Genomic DNA, 26,860 nt, shown 5'->3' on the forward strand with positions numbered 1-26,860 from the left:
AGTAAATACGGATGAAGCCCAGCCATGTAGCAGTACTGATGAACGATACTGAGCGAGGACATAATTATTTCCATGTAGCAGCTTTCGTTTTCATGGATATGTGAAACTGAACGACATGAAATTTTGAAGAAAGGACGTCCAACACGGTCGTTACACCTTCATCAGAAAGATAAGTTCAAAACACGTGCATTCCAAATTTCATGGTATGTGCTAGCCCTAGACAAGGAAAATTATTCTGATGGCTTTGTTTGCTCTTAAGAAAAACTGAATGGTCTGCTGAGGGTCTCGACGATTTGAAGAATCTGCAATTTCAGAGCAATTTTTAAATTTGTGCCAAACTGTACCCAAGATCTAAAAGCACGCTGGAAGAAAAAAGGGCTATTTTTGGGATTTTCAAAAACTTACAGAACGAACTGATTGAATGTACAAACGAATACATTTATGAATGTATACATTCAAGTTTGGACGAGCAACACGTTTTGGACAAGTCATAACGCTCTACTTTATTTTGGTGGACGGTAAGATAATTTCCTTAATTATCACGATGTTAGCCAAGCTAGAACTGCTGTTGGTTTATTCACTGTGCTGAGTGACGTGTTTTGTAATTATGATATGAAGAACTAGCTGATGGCCCGAAACTAGATGGTGCTTCCGTTCTGGCAGGAGAATTAAATGGCCTATTTTCTCAGGTCCGTGGAATTGCCCACCCCCCACTCCTCCCCCCCCCCCCACCAAAGTGCTCTTTTTACTCACTGTTTTGCATATCGTTTAGATTAATTCTTGCGGCAGAGCTGTTCTTGTACAAAATCGGTAAGGATTTTTTTCACTATGCTTCAGATTACTCCTGCTTTCTTCCGTCTTCCAAATGCACAGCAATTCTGGACAGTATTTTGTAAACGCATTTTTTCCAACAGTGAAAGGGGATGGAACTGTAGGCCCTAACGTCAGAATACTATCTGCCATTCTCGAAAGCCGTCGGGAGCTAATTGAGATTTTAAATTAAATAACTGATACTCCAGACACTAGTGTAACACGTACAAGGGGAGCCTGTGGTAGCAAGCGTGCTCTCCTACACTTCGAATTTGTTTTTCTTCTCTCTGTTTTCAAAAGAATATTTTTAAAGACTGAACAGTTTTTCAATATTCTGTAGAACAAAACTAGTGATGTGTAGTTTTGCAATAATGTTCTCTCAGAATGCATAGCTCACACAAAAAGCTTAAGAAACGATGATAAATTCATCGGCTTTTTTAAATTTCAAAAAATGCTCGACTAATTCACAGCCTGAAGCTTCCACGAATAGAGTTGAATTGATTGATGAAAACATTGGCAATCCATTGATGTCAAATGAAACAGGTGTACTATGAGGTATTGGATAACATTGTAACACAACTGGAAACAAAATTTTCACATTGCAATAAACTACTCTTCCTTAAATTAGGCGCTACTTCTCAGTTCGCCAATTATGCTCAGCATTTCCCTGTAGACATTGTGGATTCAATTTTAAGAACATGTGGTGCGTCCTTCAGTCGCTCATAGTTGCGTGTAGAACTGGATACTGTATTTTCTTCCCAGTATAAAGAAACACTTCACTCTGTCAGTTTGCTATACGTAATGAAAAAACAATGACTGAAAATGAAACAGAGCACATTCTTCAAAAAGCTTTCAAATTATTTTGTGTAATTTCTATCTTTCTTCCAACAAGTTCTTGAGTTGAAAGGAGGTTTTGTTTCTTAAACGCGTAAAAATATATTTGAGGAACAGTATGGCGCAGTATCGCGTATTGGCTCTTGGTTTTGCTTGTACCTCAACTGAAAAACCGTTATTGCAAATACTTGAAAGTCGACACGCATGGCACGACAATGTCATCAAAAGATTTGGGGAGAATAAGTAGAATCATCGAGTTAGTCTGTTTTACAAGTAACAACGCTCAATCGTCTAGTCTACCAGTTAGTTTGTAAATAAGAGTGTATTATTATTATTATTATTATTATTATTATTATTATTATCTTCTTTCCTTTCTCAGACGGTATGTCTGGTTAAAAATTGAAAGTGACACGGACCTTGATCAAGCGTGACTTCCTTTTAACTGTATGGTATATGTTACATTGCATTTAGGAACTTTCGGGTAATTGAACATTTATCAATAATTACAGATTTCTGTAGTTGTATATACAAGTTTGGATGTAGCTGTATAGCGTTGATGTACTGGTGGATATTGTGTGGTATGACTCCTGTAGTTGATAGTATAATTGGTATAATGTCAACTTTATCCTGATGCCACATGTCCTTGACTTCCTCAGCCAGTTGGATGTATTTTTCAATTTTTTCTCCTGTTTTCTTTTGTATATTTGTTGCATTGGGTATGAATATTTCGATTAGATGTGTTAATTTCTGTGAATATGTCAGGTTTGTTATGTGGTGTTGTTTTATCTGTTATAATGGTTCTGTTCCAGTATAATTTGTATTCATCATTCTCCAGTACATTTTGTGGTGCATACTTGTATGTAGGAACGCGTTGTTTTATTAGTTTATGTTATATAGCAAGTTGTTGATGTATTTTTTTTTGCTACATTGTCATGTCTTCTGGAGTATTCTGTATTTGCTAGTATTGTACATCCGCTTGTGATGTGATCTGCTGTTTCTATTTGTTGTTTGCAAAGTCTGCATTTATCTGTTGTGGTATTGGGATCTTTAATAATATGCTTGCTGTAATATCTGGTGTTTATTGTTTGATCCTGTATTGCAATCATGAATCCTTCTCTCTCACTGTATATATTGCCTTTTCTTAGCCATGAGTTGGATGCGTCTTGATCGATGTGTGGCTGTGTTAGATGACACGGGTGCTTGCCATGTAGTGTTTTCTTTTTCCAATTTACTTTCTTTGTATCTGTTGATGTTATGTGATCTAAAGGGCTGTACAAGTGGTAATGAAATTGCAATGGTGTAGCCGATGTATTTATATGAGTGATTGCTTTGTGTATTTTGCTAGTTTCTGCTCGTTCTATAAAGAATTTTCTTAAATTGTCCACCTGTCCATAAATTAGGTTTTTTATGTCAATAAATCCCCTTCCTCCTTCCTTTCTGCTTAATGTGAATATTTCTGTTGCTGAATGTATGTGATGTATTCTATATTTGTGGCATTGTGATCGTGTAAGTGTATTGAGTGCTTCTAGGTCTGTGTTACTCCATTTCACTACTACAAATGAGTAGGTCAGTATTGGTATAGCGTAAGTATTTATAGCTTTTGTCTTGTTTCTTGCTGTCAATTCTGTTTCCAGTATTTTTGTTAGTCTTTGTCTATATTTTCCTTTTAGTTGTTCTTTAATATTTGTATTATCTACTCCTATTTTTTGTCTGTATGCTACATATTTATAGGCATCTGTATTTTCCATCGCTTCTATGCAGTCGCTGTGGTTATCCAATATATAATCTTCTTGTTTAGTGTGTTCTCCCTTGACTATGCTCTTTTTCTTACATTTGTCTGTTCCAAAAGCCGTATTTATATCACTGCTGAATACTTCTGTTATCTTTAGTAATTGGTTGAGTTGTTGATTTGTTGCTGCCAGTAGTTTTAGATCATCCATGTATAGCAAATGTGTGATTTTGTGTTGGTATGTTCCAGTATTATTATATCCATAATTTATATTATTTAGCATGTTGGATAGTGGGTTCAGAGCAAGGCAGAACCAGAAAGGACTTAATGAGTCTCCTTGGTATATTCTACGGTTAATCTGTACTGGCTGTGATGTGATATTATTTGAATTTGTTTGGATATTAAGTGTGGTTTTCCAGTTTTTCATTACTATATTTAGGAACTGTATCAATTTAGGATCTACTTTGTATATTTCCAATATTTGTAGTAACCATGAGTGGGGTACACTATCAAAAGCTTTTTGGTAATCAATGTATGCGTAGTGTAGCGACCTTTGTTTAGTTTTAGCTTGATATGTCACCTCTGCATCTATTATCAGTTGCTCTTTACATCCTCGTGCTCCTTTGCAGCAGCCTTTTCGTTCGTCATTTATAATTTTGTTCTGTGTTGTATGTGTCATTAGTTTCTGTGTAATGATTGGAGTTAATATTTTGTATATTGTTGGTAGGCATGTTGTGGGACGATATTTTGCTGGGTTTGCTGTGTCTGCTTGATCTTTAGGTTTAAGATAAGTTATTCCATGTGTGAGTGTATCAGGGAATGTGTATGGGTCTGCAATGTAACTGTTAAATAATTTAGTTAGATGTGAATGTGTTGAGGTGAACTTCTTTGGCCAGAAATTTGCTATTTTATCTTTTCCAGGGGCTTTCCAATTGTGCGTAGAATTAATTGCTCGGGTGACTTCATGTTGCAAAATTATCACTTCAGGCATTTGTGGTATCATCTTGTATGTGTCTGTTTCTGCTTGTATCCACCGTGCATGCCTGTTATGTTGTACCGGGTTTGACCATATGTTGCTCCAGAAGTGTTCTATGTCTGTTATGTTTGGTGGATTGTCTATTTTAATGTGTGCGTTATATATTGTCTGATAAAGTTTCTTTTGGTTTGTGTTGAATGTTTGAATTTGTTTCCTTCTATTTTCACTTTCTTTGTATCTTACAAGTCGTTTGGCCAACGCTTGTAATTTCTGCTTATTTTCATCTAATTGCTCTATCGCTTCTTGTTGTGGAGATTTTACCTAACGTTTTTCGTTTTTTTTTCTGACATTTCATTTCTTATAAATTGTGTTAGCTGTCCGATGTCTTTTCTCAGTTTTTCTATTCTGATCTGTAGCCTGTGTTGCCATGCTGGTTTTGTGGGTTTCTTCTGTGTCTTGGTTGGTTCTGATCTCTGCCTAGTGTGTATATTTAGTGCGCTCCTATATAAACCAGTAGTTGTAACTCTTCCATAGTTGTATTTTCATTTATTTTGTTGTGTATGATTGTGTTGATACTTTTTATTGTTGTTTCGACTTGTGTGTTATTTGGCGGTCTATGCAAGAATGGTCTAACGTCTGTATTTGTGTCTTTGTATTCTATATATGTGAGCTGAAATTTTTCTTCTATATCTAACATGTGTGTCACTTCGTGTTCTATTTGTGCTTGTTCTGGTGGCTGTCTTAAGATTTCATTTTCCTCTGATTGTTTAATTGATGCGTGTTGTTCTTTGTTTGTTTGCTCTGGGATGTTTGAGTCCATTACTGTATTTTCTTCTTCTTCTGATTGCACATTATTTTGTTCCAGTATTTGTTGTTTGATGTTTTCTAATTCTGACTGGGGTATCCTGTAATTTTTATTATTACACGGATCTGATCAGCTAGTCGTTGTTCTGTTAAAAATTTTAATTCTGGGTATCTGGTAATAAATGTTGTGTATACTTATGATCTGTATCCAGTTGTGTTGGTTCCTAGGTTTGTTGCTTGGTAATAACAGAACATGAGGTGTCGATTAACCTCATCTGACCATCTCATCCTCTGTCTTTGTTTTCCTTCTAGGGTGGTTGCAGGAAGCAGATCCTGCAAAACCCCTCTATTTGGATTTAAATCATTTTCCAGTTGGCTAGCAGTGTCGTTACCATTGTGGGCGGGCATAGGGTTCAAGCGTCGTCCTCGACCATGACTGCGCTTGTCCGAGGCTTCTTTAGTTCTATCCTGAACCAACTAATCACACTAAAAGGGGGGTTAGCCCTATTAGTGGTTTGTTCTTTTCGCCGCCTTTTACGACTGGCAGAACATACCGAAGGCCTATTCTTTTCCCGGGCCTCCACGGGGTTTATTATTATTATTATTATTGGCAGTAGTATAATCGTGGTAGCTGTCGTCGTCATCTTAGTATTAACAGTAGTAGTGGCGGGGGTCGTTAGGAACCAAACGTATATGTACATTAAAAGGGAAGAAAAGGGGATCTTCTAATAAGTTTCCAGGCCTTCCCAGAATTTAGTCCCACAATGCGCCACTATCGGACATTCATGCAAGTATTTAAACAGTTATGAAAGTTTAGAGTCAGAAACAACTGCCTACACCCTTAGCTCGCTACTATGCTCACGCTGTACTAGTGGTCTAGTAATAGAGTCATTTACCAATGAAAACATTCTGGTTCCCGGGGGCGATCACAGCCACTGCGTAAATTTTGAATTAAACTCGTCAGCAACGGAAGCTGAAGACTACCGGTGTAACAAGTCACCCTCCTTTCGATCGCCAAAGGACTTGTCAAAGAGGGCGGAGAAGTGGACACAGTTTCACGAGCACCCTCTTGCCCCTAGGGAGGAAAACTGCCCCTAAAAACCGTAAGAAATAGGAATGATCAATGGCTTTAGGATGCAAAATGCAGAGTAAACCACTGCCTTAAAGTCACATTCGAAGTATCCACAGGAAACGTGGATTGTAACTGAAAAAGCATTAACTGTGATCTCTTCATTGGTAAAAGATTCTGGATTAGCCCTCCATTCGCATTTCGGGGACAGGACTGCTAAGAGGGAGATAACCACGGGAAAAAAGACAGAATAATCAACGAAAGGATAAAATTCTACGACTCGGAGCGAGGAATGTCCTAAGGAAGGAAGAAAATCTGGAAAGAGAAGTGCAAAGGCTCAATCTGGATATAGTGGGGGTGAGTGAAGCGAAATGGAAAGAAGATACGGATTTCTGGTCAAACGAATATAGGGTAATATCAACAGCAGCGGAAAACAGTACAACAGAAACAGGTTTCGTTATGCGTAGAAAGTAGGACGGAGTGTGGATTACTGCAAACACTTCAGTGATAATGTTGTTCTCATCAGAGTCGACAGCAAATCAACGATAGTAACAATTGTTCAGACATACATGCCGACTTCAAAAGCCGAAGATGAGGGATAGAGAAAGTATATGAGGATACTGAACGTGTAATTCAGTAAGTAAAGCGAGATGATAATCTAATAACCATTCGTGACTGGAGTACGTAGTAAGGAAAGGAAGAGAATACAGAGTTATCGTAAAATGTAAGTTCGATAGTAGAAGCGAAAGAGGAGAAAAGACGAACAGAATTGTGCAACAAATTTCAGATCATGAGAGCAAATACACTGTTCAAAAATCACAATAGGAGCTGGTGTACTTGGTAAAGCTCTGGAGGCACGGCAGGATCCCAGGTGGATTACATCATGGTCAGAAACAGATTCCGAAATGAAGTAATGGATTGTAAGATTTAATCAAGAACAGATAAGGACTCATATCACAATGTAATAACGATGAAGAGAAGATGAAAAGAATCGTCTCATGGAAGAATTAAAGTGAAAAGAACTGGAATACTCAAGTACAAAAAGAATGATGATACACATTTGAAGATCTCTAAGGCTGCAGATAATGCGATAATGAATAACACAATAGGCAGTTTAGCTGAAGAGGAATGGACATCTCTAAATCTGGCAATATAGAAGTGAAACAGGCGAACATAGGTACAAGATACGAAATGTTAGTATGCCATTTGTGCCATGGATCCCCCTTCCGAGTCAGAGTTTTACAGAGCTTTTAAAAACTTGCAAATAAATAAGGCAGAGGGAAGAGAGAATATTCCTTCGGAGTTTCTAAAATCATTGGGGACAAACAAACAACTTCTGAATTTCGTATGTAGAATCTGTGTGACAGAAGGCAACCCATCAGATTTTGGGAGAAATCTTATACACAGAGTCCCGAAGACAGTTAGGGCAGGTAAGTGCAAGAACTATCGCACAAGCAGCTTACCTTTTAACGCATCCAAGATGCTGAAATTAGTAAAGAAAGGGAAAGATAACTTAGGATCTGTTAGATGACGAACAGCTGGCTCTCGTAAAGGAACTAGAGGGGCAGTTCTGACGGCGTGCCTCTTATATGGAAGCAAAATTTGAGAAAAATCTAGACACGTTTATGGAAGTTGTCAACTTAGAAAAAAGTTCGACAACGTAATATTCTGCAAGACATTCAAAATTCTCAGAAAAAATAGTTGAAAGCTACAGTGAAACACGGTTTATATATAATGTGAATAAGAAGCAAGAGGGAACAATAAAAATGGAAGACCAAGAACGAAGCGCTCGAATTAAAAAGGATGTGAGTGACGTGATCTTTCGTCCCCAGTGTTCAATCTATACATTGAAGAAGCAATTACATGAATAAAACAAAGATTCAAGTGTGGGATTAAAATTCAGTGTGAAAGTACATCCAATAACAAAATTCACTAATGACATTGCTATCGCCAGGTGAAAACGAATAACAGAATCTTTGAATTGTATGGACAGAGTAATGGGTAATGAATAGGGATAGAGGGTAAACCGAAAGAGACGAAAGACGGAAGGAAGGAAGATTAGGATTTGACGTACCGTCGACATCAACGTCATTACAGACGGAACAAACACTCACAATATTTCAAGGATGAGGAAGCAAATCGAAGGTCCTATTTCAAAGGAACCAAACCGGCATTTGCCTGGAGTGATTAGGAAAATACGGAAAACTTACATCTGTGTGACCAGACGCGGAATTGAACCGTCGTCCTCCCAAATGCTAGTCCAATACGCTAATCACTACTCCACCCCGCTCGGTAAGAAAGCCGAAAGGAATGAGGAGTACCAGGAATGAGGTTAGCGATATAGTTAAGATCAAAACTGAAGACAAAGAAGTAGACGAAGTGAAAGAATTCTGCTACCTTGGAAGCACAATAAAACACAACGGAAGAAGCAAGGAGAGCGTAAAAAGTAGACTAGCACAGACGAAAAGGACATTCCTAGCTACAAGAAATACTGTAGTATAAAACACGGACATTAATTTGAGAACTACGTTGGAGCAATGTATAGTAGTGAATCATGGACAGTGTGAAAACCGAAAAAGAAATAAATAAGTAAAGAGAGTCGAGGTGTTTGACATGTCCTGCTAGAGATGGATTTTGAAAATTTTGTAGACTGGTAAGGTACGAAATGAGGAGGTTCTCCACGGAAGAAGAAGAAGAAGAAGAGGCGGCGAACACATGGAAAAAACTAACAATAAGATGGGGCAGGATGATAGGGTATGTGTAAGACATCACGGAAGAACTTTTAGAGCTTCTATGATGTTAGAGGGAGCTATAGTGTGCAAAAACTATATATAAGCTGAAGGCAGATTGGAATACATCCTTCAAACAATAAGGTACAAGTGTTACTCTGGGATGAGGAAGTTGGCAAAAAAGAGAAATTCGTGGTGAGCCACATCGAACCCATCTGAAGACTGGTAGAAATAGAAATAAATAAATGAGATTTGTATAGTAAAAAAAATTATGTTTATAACTTTCCTTTTAGCTGGCCCTAAAAAGCCACCCAACAACGAAATTACATTCTCACTGCATTTCTAGAATAAGCCGTGCCTTTGCATTGCACCTGTTAGCTAACTTTTCCGTAAATCCGGCTAGCGTTAGGAGTAGAGAAGTGTTGAACGCGCGATCTCGAGGTCGGACGTTCAACTCTAAACTTCCGGTTTTCTACTCGCATTAACGTTAGCTAACAAAAAGGAAATCAGCCTGAACAGATAGCTCGCACTTGAGAACAGCGACGTATTTATGCACACGCCGTGTCTCGCTCACAGCACGCCACGAGACAAGACGCAGAGGTCGAAAGGGCACCATGAATGCTAAGTCAGAGGGAACGGTTTACGGCGGCGTTAATACGAGGAAGTGTCACTCCAGGCATCCGCGAACTGGCAGCGCAGCAAGTTGTGTGTGTGTGTGTGTGTGTGTGTGTGTGTGTGTGAGAGAGAGAGAGAGAGAGAGAGAGAGAGAGAGAGAGAGAGAGAGAGAGAGACGACAAAGCAGAGCAGAGATATTTTGCCGCAGTTGTCGCGGCCGTAACACGTGTCTCCAGCGCTTCTGCAGCAGCCGTTAATCTCAGAAGCCGGTTGCTCGCACATCGATATTGGAAATACATTAAGGACTCTGACTGCAAACTGTGTACGTTAAGAGGACTGTAGCCCTATGCTTCGGATTCCAATCTGAACCGTAAAGATCCTTGAATGTTTTCTCCAGTATTTAACTAAACAACACCAATGGCAAATTAAGACTGTTTTCTTCGGAGAAAAAAAATGATGTAAACGAACTGGAGGATAAAAGATGCGTAAAACTGAATTTACCATGTAGGACCCTAATTTACTATTTGCTATGCTGATAGAGGGTAGTACGTGTAAAGAACGAAACACAAATTGTTTGCGATTCAATAGGTTTAGCACATGCTCCAAGGTACACCTGAAAATAAAGAAGTCCCAAGCAGGGCATATTCATGGGCCCTTCTTTAATTGAGACCCGCATTTAACATTTTTCTAGCGATGTAGTAGAACGTGCAGTTTTCCTGTTTTTTGTATTTTTCATTCAGTAATTATTCTCCAAAAATGTTATATTTTTCACATCTGATTAAAACAACCCACTGAGGATGGCACAAACAAGTCGAAAGACGATGGGGCAATAGAAGATCTTGTAGTTACATAATCTGGCGGAATCCGATTCTCGTTATTTAGTCTGCAAACATGGAAGATCAACAACAGATACTGTAAATTGTGATGAAACAGGTCACAGAAAACAATGGTGAATTCATTAGAGAGACTCACATAGCATTTATTGATTTGAAAAAAAGGAAGCCTTCGATGAAGCTAATCGACAGAGAAAAACTGTGGAGCATAATGAAGAAAACAAGCACCCACTTCATTTAATGAATATCTTACGAAGCCTACAAAGAAACACAATGACGTTAGAGATAAATAGAGAACTGGCAAAACGTTTATCAATAACGTAGGGTAGAAGAAGGTGCGGGTTGGGAAAGGACAGACAAAGGTGTAGGAATAACCTGGAAAAAGATGACAAATATAAGGATGTAGAGGCTGGTCTCACTGGGGGTAAGATATATACTGCCTACAGGAAAATTAAAGAGACCTTTGGAGAAAAGACAACCACTTGTATGAATATCAAGAGCTCAGATGGAAACCCAGTTCTAAGCAAAGAAGGGAAAGCAGAAAGGTGGAAGGAGTATATAGAGGGACTATACAGGGGCGATGTTCTTGAGGACAATGTTATGGAAATGGAAGAGGAGGTAGATGAAGATGAAATGGGAGATATGATACTGCGTGAAGGGTTTGACAGAGCACTGAAAGACCTGAGTCGAAACAAGGCTCCGGGAATAGGAAACATTCCCTTAGAACTACTGACAGCCTTGGGAGAGCCAGTACTGACAAAACTCTACCATCTGGTGAGCAAGATGTATGAGACAGGTGAAATACCTTCAGACTTCAAGAAGAATGTAATAATTCCAATCCCAAAGAAAGCAGGTGTTGACAGATGTGAAAATTACCGAACTATCAGTTAAATAAGACACTGCTGCAAAATACTAATGCGAATTCTTTACAGATGGATGGAAAAACTGGTAGAAGACGATCTCGGGCAAGATCAGTTTGGATACCGTAGAAATGTTGGAACACGTGAGGCAATACTGACCCTACGACTTATCTTAGAAAATAGATTAAGGAAAGGAAAACCTACGTTTCTAGCATTTGTAGACTTAGAGAAAGCTTTTGACAATGTTGACTGGAATACTCTCTTTCAAATCCTGAAGGTGGCAGCGGTAAAATACGGGGAGCGAAAGGATATTTACAATTTGTACAGAAACCAGATGGCAGTTATAAGAGTCGAGGGGCATGAAAGGGAAGGAGTGGTCGGGAAGGGAGTGAGACAGGGTTGTAGCCTACCCCGATGCTATTCAATCTGTAAATTGAGCAAGCAGTAAAGGAAACAAAAGAAAAATTCAGAGTAGGTATTAAAATCCATGGAAAAGAAATAAAAAATTTGAGGTTCGCCGATGACATTGTAATTCTGTCAGAGACAGCAAAGGACTTGGAAGAGCAGTTGAACGGAATGGACAGTGTCTTGAACGGAGGATATAAGATGAACATCAACAAAAGCGAAACGAGGATAATGGAATGTAGTCGAATTAAGTCGGGTGATGCTGAGGGAATTAGATTAGGAAATGAGACACTTAAAGTAGTAAAGGAGTTTTGCTATTTGGGGAGCAAAATAACTGATGATGGTCGAAATAGAGAGGATATAAAATGTAGATTGGCAATGGCAAGGAAAGCGTTTCTGAAGAAGAGAAATTTGTTAACATCGAGTATAGATTTAAGTGTCAGGAAGTCGTTTCTGAAAGTATTTGTATGGAGTGTATGAAGTGAAACATGGACGATAAATAGTTTGGACAAGAAGAGAATAGAGGCTTTTGAAATGTGGTGCTATAGAAGAATGCTGATGATTAGATGGGTAGATCACATAACTAATGAGGAGGTATTGAATAGGATTGGGGAGAAGAGAAATTTGTGGCACAACTTGACTAGAAGAAGGGATCGGTTGGTAGGACATGTTCTGAGGCATGAAGGGATCACCAATTTAGTATTGGAGGGCAGCGTGGAGGGTAAAAATCGCAGAGGGAGACCAAGAGATGAATACACTAAGCAGATTCAGAAGGATGTAGGTTGCAGTAGGTACTGGGAGATGAAGAAGCTTGCACAGGATAGAGTAGCATGGAGAGCTGCATCAAACCAGTCTCAGGACTGAAGACCACAACAACAACACTGAACAATAAACGTTAAAAACAAATAAAAAATAACACGAATGACGTTTTATAAAGTAATGGCCGTTACCACACTACTTCACAGAAGTGAACGCCCAGGAAGTAAGATCTCGGCAGCATAAATGAGAGATTTGCTAGGGCTGTGGAATGCTGGACCAGAGTAGACAGGTTAAGAAGCAGCGACACAGGAAGGAATCAAAGATACGTAACGTAAATAAAACTAAAGACAATAGAAGAAACGTAGTGAATATGTCCACAGAATGAACTGTGACAGATATTATAATCCGGTACCCCGAAAACATGTGGAAAGGCTAAGGGAGAGAAGACATATGACTAATAACTAAATTTCAAAAGAACATGAATATAGCTACTGTTAGAACACCAAAACCAAACTGATCAAAATGATGACACCGAAGTGCATGCGACAATGTGCTTACCAATACGTACCAAAGCCAGCGCATAAAAACAGGATTTTCCGGTGTTCATACCTTGAGTTCTATTGGTGATAAAAAGGTAGCGTCAAGTGTTGTGGATAGCCCTTGGACTTAAGACCGTTTGTATACCCAGCAGAAGGATCGTCTTAGTGTAACTATCTTACAGTACACAGTCAAAGTATGAATATTGCACACTTCTTCCTGCTTAGGCAAACGGAGCGAATCGGTTGATTCTTTTCACTGGATATGATCTACGTTGGACTTGATGGGACTTAGGGAGGCACAGTTCGTTCATGGGCGGTTCCTCGAAAAATGGTTCAAATGGCTCTGATCACTATGGGACTTAACATCTGAGGTCATCAGTCCCCTAGAACTTAGAACTACTTAAACCTAACTAACCCAAGGAAATCACACACATCCGCGTCCGAGGCAGGATTCGAACCTGCGACCGTAGCAGCAGCGCGGTTCCGGACTGAAGCGCCTAGAACCGCTCGGCCACAGGGCCTCAAATACGGACGACGGGCGAATGTCGCAGTCATTGGCGTGAGAAGAAGCCAAGAGAGCTTTGACTGCCAGGAACGAGCAGAATTTATGATCGGCAGCTGGCGGCGGATGTTCCTGGCTAGTGATGGGGAGCTCGTGAATGAGTCGTTCAAATGAACGCTTCACTCCAGTGAAGTGTGAACTAACCACTCAATTTCAATGAACTGGTACTTCAAACTCTTCACAGATAGCACACTCCACACTTTTTTCCAGTTCACTCACTCTCTTCCCCTCTCCCTCCCCCAGTACATCGGCGCTACGTCACTCATTCTCCCTTCACTTCAGTCCCCCCTCTACTGCCTGTCGACGAATCGCGCGGTGTTTCTGGGGAACGATAGGGTTAGGCGGGGTACAGGCGGTGAGGGGCGAGGGGAAGGTAGCGTCAGCTGCTTCCTGCAGTGCTGACATCATTACCAGCGACTATTTGTGGAGTTATACTTCGCGTCTACGGGTAAGCTACCGTTGGCAGCGCTTGCAGACAAATGAATATTAAAATACAAAAGAAGAGGCTGGCTGTGTGAGCACGCACAGCCAACATGAAAATAAAATGCTTACCTTGTGAGTCTGGAACTGAAGCATGCGTGGAATCCACGCTTGAAAGATAATCGTTCATGTAGGAATGTTTATCTCGTACACATTATTGAAATAATTACACTAAATGTCAATTTGAGGATTGTTCTAATTAAATTTTTAAAAAAATACACATATATATTTATGAATAAACACCAACGGATTTGGTGAATCTTCAGAGATTTCCGTTTAAAAACATAATTTGTTCCACTTTTTTCCCTGTCAGGCGATTTCTTCTGTCAGTTATAAGGTGTCCTGCCTTCGAGAACACTCTTTCACACGGCGTGGAGGTTGCGACAATACACAGTCGTATTTTTGCAAGTTCAAAGAGCGAGGGGTATACTGACAGCCGTTCAGACCACCACTGAAGTGGATTGCCTTGTCTCTGTAGCAGGGGCTCTTGTAAATATTTGTCCACTTCCACTATTGCAGCAGCTCTCGGGTGTGGATTACTCTGCAGCCTGGAAAACACTTCATCAAATTCGAGCCAGAGACTGGAAGTTGATTCAGTGGTTGGAACTGAGATTGTTGCAGTAGCAGTGGATGTGTTCGTCACAAATTTCTCACAGTGCCTGATCAGGTTTAATTTCACCTTCTCAGCAGAATTTTTATCAGAAAAACCATGTAATTTGAACCGGGGATCCAATGCAGTTGCTTCCGCGAAAATGGAATTTTCCTCTATATTTCTAAATCGTCGTTTTAGGTCTTCAGCTAACTTTCCGGCCATCTGTTGCACGTCTACATGAATTTCAGTGTTATTAACAAACCTGCAACACCATTTTTTCAACGACCGACTAAGTAGTATAACTTTAGAAGCAGTGACAACATTTTCACTTGACATTTCCTCAGTGCAGTCTTTGAAAACTTTCAACAGGTCACAGGCTTGTGTTACACTTGCAATGTCCTCTGCAGTCAGATTTGGAAGATCTGGATAATTCAGAGTGATAACTGTCATTAGAGAATTCTTAACCTCGATTATTCTTCGCAGCATATCATAGGTTGAATTCCATCTTGTAACAGTGTCCTGTTTTAGTGTCAGAACTGGCTCTTTTAACTGTTCCTGCATCTTTTTCAGTTTCGTGCAGGCCTGCGAACTTCTTTTAAAAAATTCAACAATTTTTTTTACTTTATTCAGAATGAGTTGAATGTGCGGAAGCCCATTCTGAACAATTAAATTGAGTGTGTGCGCAAAGCAGGGGATGTGTTTCCAGGCTGTGAGTCTTATAGCTGCCACAATGTTAGCAGCATTGTCGCTGACAACACAGACGACTTTTTCTTGAATGCCCCATTCCCTTGTGACACGTAGCAGTTCTTCCGAGAGTTTTTCTGACGTGTGCCTTTCGTCGTATTTAAAGCACTCTAGGAGGGAAGACGCCAGCTCCAGGTCTTTAACGTAGTGTGCTGTCACCGACAAATAACTCTCATTTGTAGTTGAGGTCCACACATCCATTGTCAGCACAACCGCTTCCGCAGAATTAATTTTGGCTCTCACAATTTCTTTCATCATGGCGTACTGTTGCTGTAGCAGCGTATTGGAAATGGTCTTCCGAGATGGCATTCTGTAAGCACCATTCAGTTTGCCTACAAAACTTTGGAAATGTTTGCTTTCCACTATGTTGAAGGGCAAATAATCCTTTACAACAGTCTGCAGAAGTGCGAAATCTATCTCCTGATTTCTTTTGTTAGAAAGAGGTTTCGGAAAATACATGGGTAATGTACCGTGATATGGAGGTCTGCTTTCTGATACTGAAGTGGTACTGTTATTTTCTGGCACCAACTGCTGTTCGCTTCTGGCATTAGCTGATGTTAGTTCCGGATTGTGCGGGTTTTTTATCCAAGAAATATCGGAAGATGCAGGAGCAGGGGGCGCTAAGCGTCTGACTGACAATGACACTGTTGGATGCAGCACTCGAACATGACGCGCTAGATTAAATGTATTTCCTCCTTTATATGAAATACACTTAGAACAGTAATTGCACTTTGCTTTCCCATCACCTAAATCGGCGAAGAAACCCCAAATTTCACTACTTTTACGCGATCGCGAGTTGCTAGCCATTGTATAAGAGTGAACAGACACAAAAACTGCTTTCCAAAGAAAATAAAGAGGGATTTTACCTTAAATCGTACCAATGACAACAGGTGACAGTTTACGTTTTGAATTTGGTGGGTTATTATTCTCAACAAAAATAAAATCTACAGGAAAACTTCTGAATAATTACTTAACGTAGGTATATAGACTTTGTAACAGTGGTAAACATACTCATTCTATTTTGGTTTAAATTTTAAAAGGAACAAAATTGGACTGCATTACGTTGGTAGCCCTAGTTTTCAGTCCATGAATACAACAAATAAGGTTTCACTTGGCGGATAAAGACTTTTTTGGGCGCTTCATGAGAAAATGTTGAGAAAGATTAAATGTAATCCCTTCTTTATATGTGACAGGTTTCTCTGTTTATCTTTCCTTTGTCCCCTTCGACCATGCTCTATTTAACTCCCAGACACTGTAAGAGTGTAAAACGTTGTGTTCACGTTACTGCATAGTTCGGCCATCTGTTGGTAAAATTATGAAGTATTACGAAGCTTCATTGTACGAGCGAGGCGAAGCCAGCGTAGCCGCGGCTGAGCGGCGAACTGGGCAACTTCGCCAGCCATCCGTACTTCGTGAATGAACTACTTCATTTGAACGCTTCACGGCAAAGTAGGTCGGCCATCTGTTGGTAAAATTATGAAGTATTACGAGCGAGGCGAAGCGAGCGTAGCCGCGGCTGAGCGGCGAACTGGGCAACTTCGCCAGCCTTCCGTACTTCATGAATGAACTACTTCATTTGAACGCTTCACGGCAAAGAGTGAAATGAGTGAAGTAGTTCACGAGAATGAACGAGCTCGACCCACCTCTATTCCTGGCCTAACAAGTGGAGGCGACTCGTGCGAGAACGCTGCCAGCAAGTAGGGGAGCCGCGCGTGCAGATGGGGCGCACGATGCGAGCGCCGGGATGCCGTCAACAGCGTTGGGCGTGAGGACGTCAGCCGGCTGATGGGCTGATTACAGCCAACGGCCGCCTGTGTGTGTCTGCTGGTCGCGATATGGGCCGCGCGCCGTCCCACGCCGTCCTCCAAGTCAGCGCCGCTGCCGTCATCGCGAAGAATGCGGAAAATCATCCACTGCCCCTAGCTGTAAATGCGAGGAAAGTGTGTTTCTCTTTACAGACCGTTGCTGAAATATTTCACGCTATGCGGAACGACGAAATACGACTCCTCCTTTTAATTACTGTATGAACGCCGAAATGGTAGATATTGGGATTAATGGTCGTGTAATACAAAAACGGCTTGCTGTTGTTGTGGTCTTCAGCCCAAAGACTGCTTTGATGCAGCTATCCTGTACAAGTTACTTCATCTCCGAGTAACTACTGCGTCCTACACTACCGGCCATTAAATTTGCTACACCACGAAGATGTACTACAGACGCGAAATTTAACCGACAGGAAAAAGATGCTGTGATATGCAAATGATTAGCTTTTCTGAGCATTCACACGAGGTTGCCCCCGGTGGCGACACCTACAACGTGCTGACATGAGGAAAGTTTCCAACCGATTTCTCATACACAAACAGCAGTTGACTGGCGTTGCCTAGTGAAACGTTGTTGTGATGCCTCGTATAAGGAGGAGAAATGCGTACCATCACGTTTCCGAGTTTGATAAAGGTGGGATTGTAGCGTATCGCGATTGCGGTTTAACGTATCGCGACATTGCTGCTCGCGTTGGTCGAGGTCCAATGACTTTCGGCAGAGTATGGAATCGGTGGGTTCAGGAGGGTAATACGGAACGCCGTGCTAGATCCCAACGGCCTCGTATCACTAGCAGTCGAGATGACAGGCATCTTATCCGTATGGCTGTAACGGATCGTGCAGCCACGTCTCGATCTCTCAGTCAACAGATGGGGACGTTTGCAAGTCAACAATCATCTGCACGAACAGTTCGAAGACGTTTGCAGTTGCATGGACTATCAGCTCGGAGACTATGGCTGCGGTTACCCTTGACGCTGCATCACAGACTAGAGCGCCTGCGACAGATGAATCCAGGTTCTGTTTACGGCATCATGATGCTCGCATCCGTGTTTGGCGACATCGCGGTGAACGCACATTGGAAGCGTGTATTCGTCATCGCCATACTGGCGTATCACCCGGAGTGATGGTATGGGATGCCATTAGTTACACGTCTCGGTCACCTCTTGTTCGCACTGAAGGCAGTTTGAACAGTGGACGTTACATTTCAGATGTGTTACGACCCGTGGCTCTACCCTTCATTCGATCCCTGCCAAATCTGCATGTTGCAGATACTGTACGGGCCATTCTGGACACAGAAAATGTCTGACTGCTGCCCTGGCCAGCACATTCTCCAGATCTCTCACCAATTGAAAACGTCTGGTCAATGGTAGCCGAGCAACTGGCTCGTCACAGTACGCCAGTCACTACTCTTGATGAACTGTGGTATCGTGTTGAAGCTGCATGGGCAGCTGTACCTGTACACGCCATCCAAGCTCTTTTTGACTCAAAGCCCAGGCGTATCAAGGCCGTTATTACGGCCAGAGGTGGTTGTTCTGGGTACTGATTTCTCAGGATCTACGCACCCAAACTGCGTGAAAATGTAATCACATGTCAGTTCTAGTATAAAATATTTGTCCAATGAATCCTCGTCGATCATCTGCATTTATTCTTGGTGAAGCAATTTTAATGGTCAGTAGTGTATATGCTTCTGAATCTGCTTACTGTGTTCATCTCTTGGTCTCCTTCTACGATTTTTACCCTCCCCCTCCCCTCCTGCACCCAATTCTAAACTGGTGATCCCTTGATGCCTCAAAAAGTGTCCTAGCAACCGATCCCTTCTTCTAGTCAGGTTGCACCACAAATTCCTCTTCTCCCCACTTTTCTTCAGTACCTCCTCATTACTTACGCGATCTACCCATCTTATTTTCAGCATTCTTCTGTAGCACCACACTTCAAAAGCTTTTATTCTCTTCTTGTCTGAACATGTTATCGTCCATGTTTCACTTCGATACATGGCTACACTCCTTTCATATACTTTCAGAAAGAACTTCCTCACACTTAAATCTATACTCGAGGTTCTGTTCTTCAGAAACGCTTTTCATGCCATTCCCAGACCACATTTTATAGCCTCCCTGCTTCGACCATCATCAGTTATTTTGCTTCCCAAATACCTGGACCCATCTACCACTTTGTCTCGTTTCCTAACGATTTAATTCGACTACACTCTACTATCCTCTTTTTGCTTTTCTTGATCTTCATCTTATACCCTATTTTCCAGACACTGTCCATTCCGCTCAACTGCTCTTATATGTGCTTTGCTATCTCTTACTGAATTACAATGGCATCGGCAACTCTCAACATTTTGCCGGCCGAAGTGGCCGTGCGGTTAAAGGCGCTGCAGTCTGGAACCGCAAGACCGCTACGGTCGCAGGTTCGAATCCTGCCTCGGGCATGGATGTTTGTGATTTCCTTAGGTTAGTTAGGTTTAACTAGTTCTAAGTTCTAGGGGACTAATGACCTCAGCAGTTGAGTCCCATAGTGCTCAGAGCCATTTGAACCATCTCAACATTTTTCTTTCTTCTCCCAGGGAGAAAAACAGCTACAATTGCTTAATACTAGAAAAGCATCTGGACAGGACGACATACCTCTGTGGTTCTACAAACATACGCTTAAAAACTTGCTCCCCTTCCAGCAGTTGTTCATCGAAGGTCTATGGAAGACCAAGGAGTGCTCTTTGCTGCTGAGACGGTTTCTGTTATGACTATGTGGCTCGCCAAATGGGGGCACCTGTGGTGAAAGACTGCATTCTGGCCGATTTGAAATGATTATCATGCTATTTTTTAAAAAACTATTACGTGAAAAATTTGATTTTTGCGCATCTTATAGTCTGATATCTTCACTCAATAAAGAACTGAATTTTCTTTCGCTAACCGTCATACTTAGCGCGTTGCGTCAAATTAAGAAAAACATTGCACAAATTTTAGAGTTGGCAGAGGTAAAAAGCACTGTGTGAACTATGCGTATGGGTGATTTGAGGTCATACCTTATCGTGAATGAAACGTAGGCAAGATATCGAAATTTTATTTAAAATAGAGAACAGAACCATATCTCGTTTCGTTCTCGAGGTATTGTGTTTTATATCGGACAGACGGTCGAGAGCAGTGAGCCCAGTTTCGTCCATGCGGAATTCCCGGCTACGATGAAATACTTATCACCGATTCTTAAGAAAATGAATCGACGAAAAAAATTGAACATCTTACAGTATGATATCTTCCCTTGATAAAAGACTGAATTTCTTTTCATTTTACACCGTAGTTACTGTGCTGCATCAAATTATATAAAACATTGCGCGAAATTTTGAAGACTTTCCAGAGATAAATAAACATTCTGCAAATTTTGCGTATCGTTCATTTTAGCTCATACATTGCAACGAATGAAATGTATGTAAGGTATTGAAATTTTATTTGAAATTGAGAGCAGAAGGATATCTCACTTCATTCTCGAGTTATTGGGTTTTATATCCGAAGGACGGTCGCGAGCGACGCGTCCACTCACTTCCTTGCACATCAAGAATCATGTGGTCATAACAATCGTCATATCTTATAAACTCGGTTTTTTGCAAATGATAGCCTGGCGATGATAACTAAACCTCCCTATCCCCACAATAGGTCCTCAGACAGCCACAAAGGGTCCCTTACGTGAGAAGGAATGCCCAGGGCCCCTCTATGGCTGTCTGAGGAGATATTGGGAGGACAGGGAGATTTGGTTATCATCGGCTGGCGGCAAAATAAGTAAAACCATTGCGAAGGGGTGCCCCTAGGGATCTGTCCTGGGGCCACTCTTTTGGGATGTAAATATAGAGGCGCTACTAGAAAACTAGAACTCAGAGAGGACGTGCTAGACGTGATAGCCTACGCAGACGACCTCGTCCTGCTGGCTGGCGGCCGTAGCCGTCAGGACCTAGAACCCAAAGTGGAATAAGCAATAACATTACTTGTTGAATGGTGCCACGAAGCGAAAATGAAGGTTGCACCATACAAATCCACGTATCTGTTTCTGATAGAAATCCAACCTTGAGAATCGAGGGAACACCAGTTCTTTGGCGCCGCGAGGCCAGATATCTAGGGGTTATAATTGATGAAAGGTGGAATTACACATCACATATAGACACCATATCTCAACGAGCCCTAGAAGCTTTAAACAAAATCACAATAGCATTTTAACGTCAATGGTAGGATACGGGTGTTGGGGTCGGGGCGCACAGGCTCGCTGGTTCAAATGGCTCTGAGCACTATGGGACTTAACATCTTAGGTCATCAGTCCCCTAGAACTTAGAACTACTTAAACCTAACTAACCTAAGGATATCACACACATCCATGCCCGAGGCAGGATTCGAACCTGCGACCGTAGCAGTCCCGCGGTTCCAGACTGAAGCGCCTAGAACCGCTCGGCCGGCCAGGCTCGCTGGGGTGATCACTGCCGTGACTGTAAGAAGTTAAGAAGTGTGCTGTTACACTCTCTTGGGGCATATGGAACTACTCCTGCTGGGGGGGGGGGGGGGGGGGGCGATGCTTGATGGTGCTAATGGGGCTGTGTCCATTAGACATCAAGATACGCGAACAGACAACATGGTACTGGATAACCAAAGGGAAGATCGAAAAGAACAGGGAAATCATGGGGATACAGGTAGGTGACAAGTTTGCTATTAGAAGAAGGTGGTAGGAGCTACGGCAGGAATCATGGGAAAATGAAGAAACGGGGAGAAGGGTATTTAAATTGTTGCCTAATATTAAGGAAATATTAGAGATGGGTTACTTTGGGCCAAATAGAGGACTGCTGCACTTTCGTATGGGTCATATCAGACATACTTAGGCCGATTTGGTAAACGGGCTACACCAGCATGTGACTGTGGCGCTCACGACAGCACACCCGAACACATCATCTATCACTGTCCAATATATGACGACTTGGTGAATGATTTGACACAACTACCGAACAGAGACACTAATTACCTAATACGACGTGCTGACATTATCATGTACTAAATAGGTTGGCAAACGAGGTATCACTTAAGATTATGAGGGAATTTATTAGAGACCAAAAAGGTCAACAAACAAAAAACCGACAAAGACCGAGGTGCACCTGCCGAAACCTGCCCACATCCCCGGTCGTTGAATGGGCGGTTGCCGTTACGACCGAGGTCCGCCCCGCTTTAGGTTCAGACAGGCAGGTGTATAGAATTTCATCAACAGTAAAGCTCTTCCAATTAGATACTAGGTATTAGAAGTATAAGTTACAATGTAGATATAAACTAACAATACTAACAAGATTAGAGACTGCAGTGATTTGGCCAAGCCCAGGGACTGCAGCGATTTGGCCAAGTCCACTGTCAGGGGCACACCCACCGGGATTAGCTCGGTGGGCAGGCCACAAAGAGTAGGTTTGTAGCATAACTGACACACCTGTAACGTTGCAGAATAGACTAGCATTAGAGTAGATTAGTACATTAAATTAACCTTGTCCATAGAAATAGTGCCAGAAACAAATTAAGTAGAAGCTGCATTTCTTATTGTATTAATTAAAGCCCATTAATTAATTTCGATGGTGGGTTATTTGTATGATTATCATTGTATTGTATTGTATTAATAAATATTTTTAAAAAATGATAGCCTACAATGAGGCACATATGTTGCACCGTAAATACTCGAAACTTTTTTTATTCGCCGAGATATGAAAGTAACTCGTCCGCAGTAATGAGAGGTCGGCAGCTCAAGACGCATTCGACACTGTGGGAAAACCCAACCAGCACGCATATACACATACACAGCACCTGTGGGAAGGCATAGCAGGACGTGTATACACGTCCATAGAAGCGAAATGGTGCCTAGCAACTACAAAAAAGCGCAAGTCATTCTCATTTTTAACAAGAGTCATAGGACTCGTGGACATAAATGAGCCGATATTGCTGTCGCCGATCTCCAGTAGAATTATGGAACACGTTCTACGTTCACTTATTATGACGTACTTCGAGAACGAAAATTTCCTGTATAAAATTCAACAAGTATTCGGAAAACACTGACCTTGTGAAACTCAGTTCTCTCTTTATTCTTGAGGCCGGCCGGTGTGACCGAGCGGTTCTAGGCGCTTCAGTCTGGAACCGCGCGACCGCTACGGTCGCAGGTTCGAATCCTGCCTCGGGCATGGATGTGTGTGATGTCCCTAGGTTAATTATGTTTAATTAGTTCTAAGTTCTAGGGGACTGATGACCTCAGATAAGTCCCATAGTGCTCAGAGCCATTTGAACCATTTTTTTATTCTTGAGATGCAGACCGCTGCAGACCTCGGCGCTCAGATTGATGATGTGTTTTTTAGCTTCAAGAAGGCATTTCATACAGCTCTGCAATGATGAAATGATAAAAAGTACGAGCTCAGCGAGTATTGTACCAGATTTGTGGTTGGATTCAGGACTCCCTTGCAGACAGCACTCGGCAGGTCGCTCTTCATGGAACAAAATCGACAGTGCCATGAGGATATCTGATCAGTTTGGTTGATTGACTTGGGAAAGGGAACCAAACAGCAAGGTCATCGGTCCCATCGGATTAAGGAAGGACGGGAAAGGAAGCCGGCCGTTCCTTTCAAAGGTAGCATCCCGGCATTTGTCTGAACCGATTTATGGAAATCACGGAAAACCTAAATCAGGATGGCCGGACGCGGGTTTGAACCGTCGTCCTCCCGAATGCGAATCCAGTTTACTAACCACTGCGCCAACTCGCTCGGTAAGGATGTTTGATACGAACTTTACCGTTGACAACAGAAATAAATGATCTAATGGGCATCATCGAAAACGCCACGAGACGGTTCCCAGATCATGTGGTTGTCTGTAAGACGGTAGCAGAGCCACAAGACTAACGAATTGCAGGAAAACCTGCAGTTTACCGATGATCGATGCAGGGGCTGGTAGTTGACCCTGAAGTACTGCGCGTAGACGAAGAGATCTGCTACTGTTTGATTACGATACTGGCGACGAATTACTGAAAGCAGTAAGTATAGCAAACTGCGTAGGAGTAAGCATCCAGAGCGACCTAAAGTGGATTTGTCACACAAAAGTAACTGCAGGATAAGCAGATGCCAGACTGACAAGGAGTTCATACGGCAATCGGAGTTTTGTAAGTTTTTTATATATATGTACGTGAAGTTCAGAACTCAAATATCAGTCGCCAAAAGAATGTCTTTGCAACTCTCAAAAATTCTTTACAGAGTAGGCTTTGAAGTTTTACCGAGGGCCTTTAATACTCCACGGTAAGGTCAATTTTTCGATAGGCACTGTGGCTCTGTGGTAGTACGCTAGCCTGTCACGTGTGGGGCATGAGTTCGATTCCAACCCGATGCACATTGTAAAACGAAGGTCCATGTTCTATGAGCACTTCCCTGAAGCGACATAGTCGTCATTATCAACAATTCACTGAGTTTGAACGAGACTGTCTGAAAGGGCTACGAGAAGCCGGATGTTCATTCTGCGGTATTGCACAAAGACTTGGCTGGAATATAACCTTAGTACATTATTGCTGGCAACGGTGTCATCAGAATGCACGGCCAACAAGGAGACCGGGGTCCTGACGGCCACGTGGCACTGCCCAGAGGGAAGACCACAGCGTTCAGCGTACGATTCTAGCGCATCGTGCTACATCTGCAGAAGCAGCAGCAAAAAACAATGACAAATCGGTTACTTCAAGTACATAGATATAAAAAAAAACTTACAAACCACTTCCGAGCCAGGCACCAAGCAGCGTGCATTCCACTGACCCCAAACTACCGCCATTTGCAACTTCAGTGGTGTCAAGTGAGAGCTCAATGGAGTCAGGGTGGAGGTCTGTTGCGTTTTTTGATAAAAGCTGATTCTCCCTCGGTGCCAGTGATGGCCGTGTGTTGGTTAGGAGGAGGTCAGTTGAGCGCCTGCAACCAACCTGTCTAGGCCTAGACACAATAGATCTAGCCTTGGAGTTATGGTGTGGGGTGCGATTTTGTATGATAGCATGAGTACTCTCGCGGTTATCCCACGCACCCTGATTCCAAATTTGTACGCCAATCTGCTGATTCGACCTGTTGTGCCGTCATTCATGAACAGCGTTCCAGAGCGGTTTTCTAACAGGATAACCCTCGCCCATGTACCGCTGTTGCAACCCAACATGTTCTAATAGTGTCGACATGTCTTGGCCTGCACGACCACCAGATCTGTCTCCAATCGAGCACATACGGCACATAATCGGCTGACAACTCCAGCATCATTCATAAACAGCATTAACCATCGCTGTATTGACCGACCAAATGTAACAGGCATGGAACTACACCCCACAAACTTCACATCCGGCACCTGTAAAACACAACGCATGCACGTCTGCATGCTTGCAGTCAACATTCTGGTGGTTACACCGCTTTTTAACGTACCAGAATTTCACATTTTCAGTGGCTTTTCTCGAGCTTACGCCAAGCTTTGACCTTGCAATTTTAGTCAGTAAACAAATATATTTCCGAAATTTCATTACTCTACATTAATTAGTTTTTGGTATTGTGATTTTTTTCCGTCATTGTATATTGCTCACAATATCTAGATTACTTTGAAAAAATATTCTTAATTGCTGAACTTTTATAAACTATTGTTAATGAAGATTTTTTAATTAAAAACATTAAAAATTAATTCTTTTCATATGTATGTAGTTTACGCTGCTGCTAACTTCTCGTTGGACTTGCACTTTTGTTTAAAATTTACGAAAGCCAAGAGTTGAACCCCGGCCACCCACATGGCAGGCTAAGATAGTACCACAGAGCCACGCAGACAACTGCAAAAACAACTTAACTTCTTGGTATTAACCACACTTGGTAATCTTCAAAGTCGATTTTCTCGAAAATTTTCGACAGCTGCATCTAACTGCTGTGGTGGATTAATATTTGAGTTCTGAACTTCGCATAGGTGTCCGACAAGGCGATGGCCTCTCACCTCTCCTTTTCAATCTAGTGTTAGATAAGGTAATAAAAGAATGGGGAACATCACAACAGGGGATAACCTTGGGAAACCTACAGATTAAATGCCTGGCTTTTGCAGACGATTTGGCGATTGTCACGAAAGGTATAAACGAAACAAAAGAAACTTTTGAAAAACTACATGAAATCGCTTGCAAAACTGGACTACAGATCTCTTATGAAAAGACACAGTTTATGAGCACAAAGAAACTCTCATCTCTGAACACAAAGTACGGCACGGTTTACAAAACGGCAAACTTCAAATACCTCGGTGAAACACCACAAATGAGTGGACATAACAGAGACTCAAACGAAGAAAGAAAAACTAAACTGGATAAGGCATACAAAGTAGTGTGGAATCATTACAACAAGAAGTCTATCTCACAAAAAGCCAAATTACACCACTAAGACACGGTGGTGCTCCCCGAGGCATTATATGCAGCAGAGACCACACTAATCCTAGGCATACACGTATCAGGCAACTAGAAAAAGTAGAACGGAAAATACTTAGGAAAATATTTGGCGCAACTAACAACAATGGAATATGGATCAAGAAACCTACAGAGGAACTATACAAACATACGGAGACAATATAGAAAAGATTAGAAAACAATTATATGGACACCTATACAGAATGCCATCACACAGACTGACCAAACAGATCTTTGACTGGGTAACCACTAGAAACAACAAATGGGTGGCAGAGG

This window comes from Schistocerca piceifrons, chromosome 5 (genome assembly GCF_021461385.2).
Source record: "Schistocerca piceifrons isolate TAMUIC-IGC-003096 chromosome 5, iqSchPice1.1, whole genome shotgun sequence".
NCBI lineage: Eukaryota > Metazoa > Arthropoda > Insecta > Orthoptera > Acrididae > Schistocerca > Schistocerca piceifrons.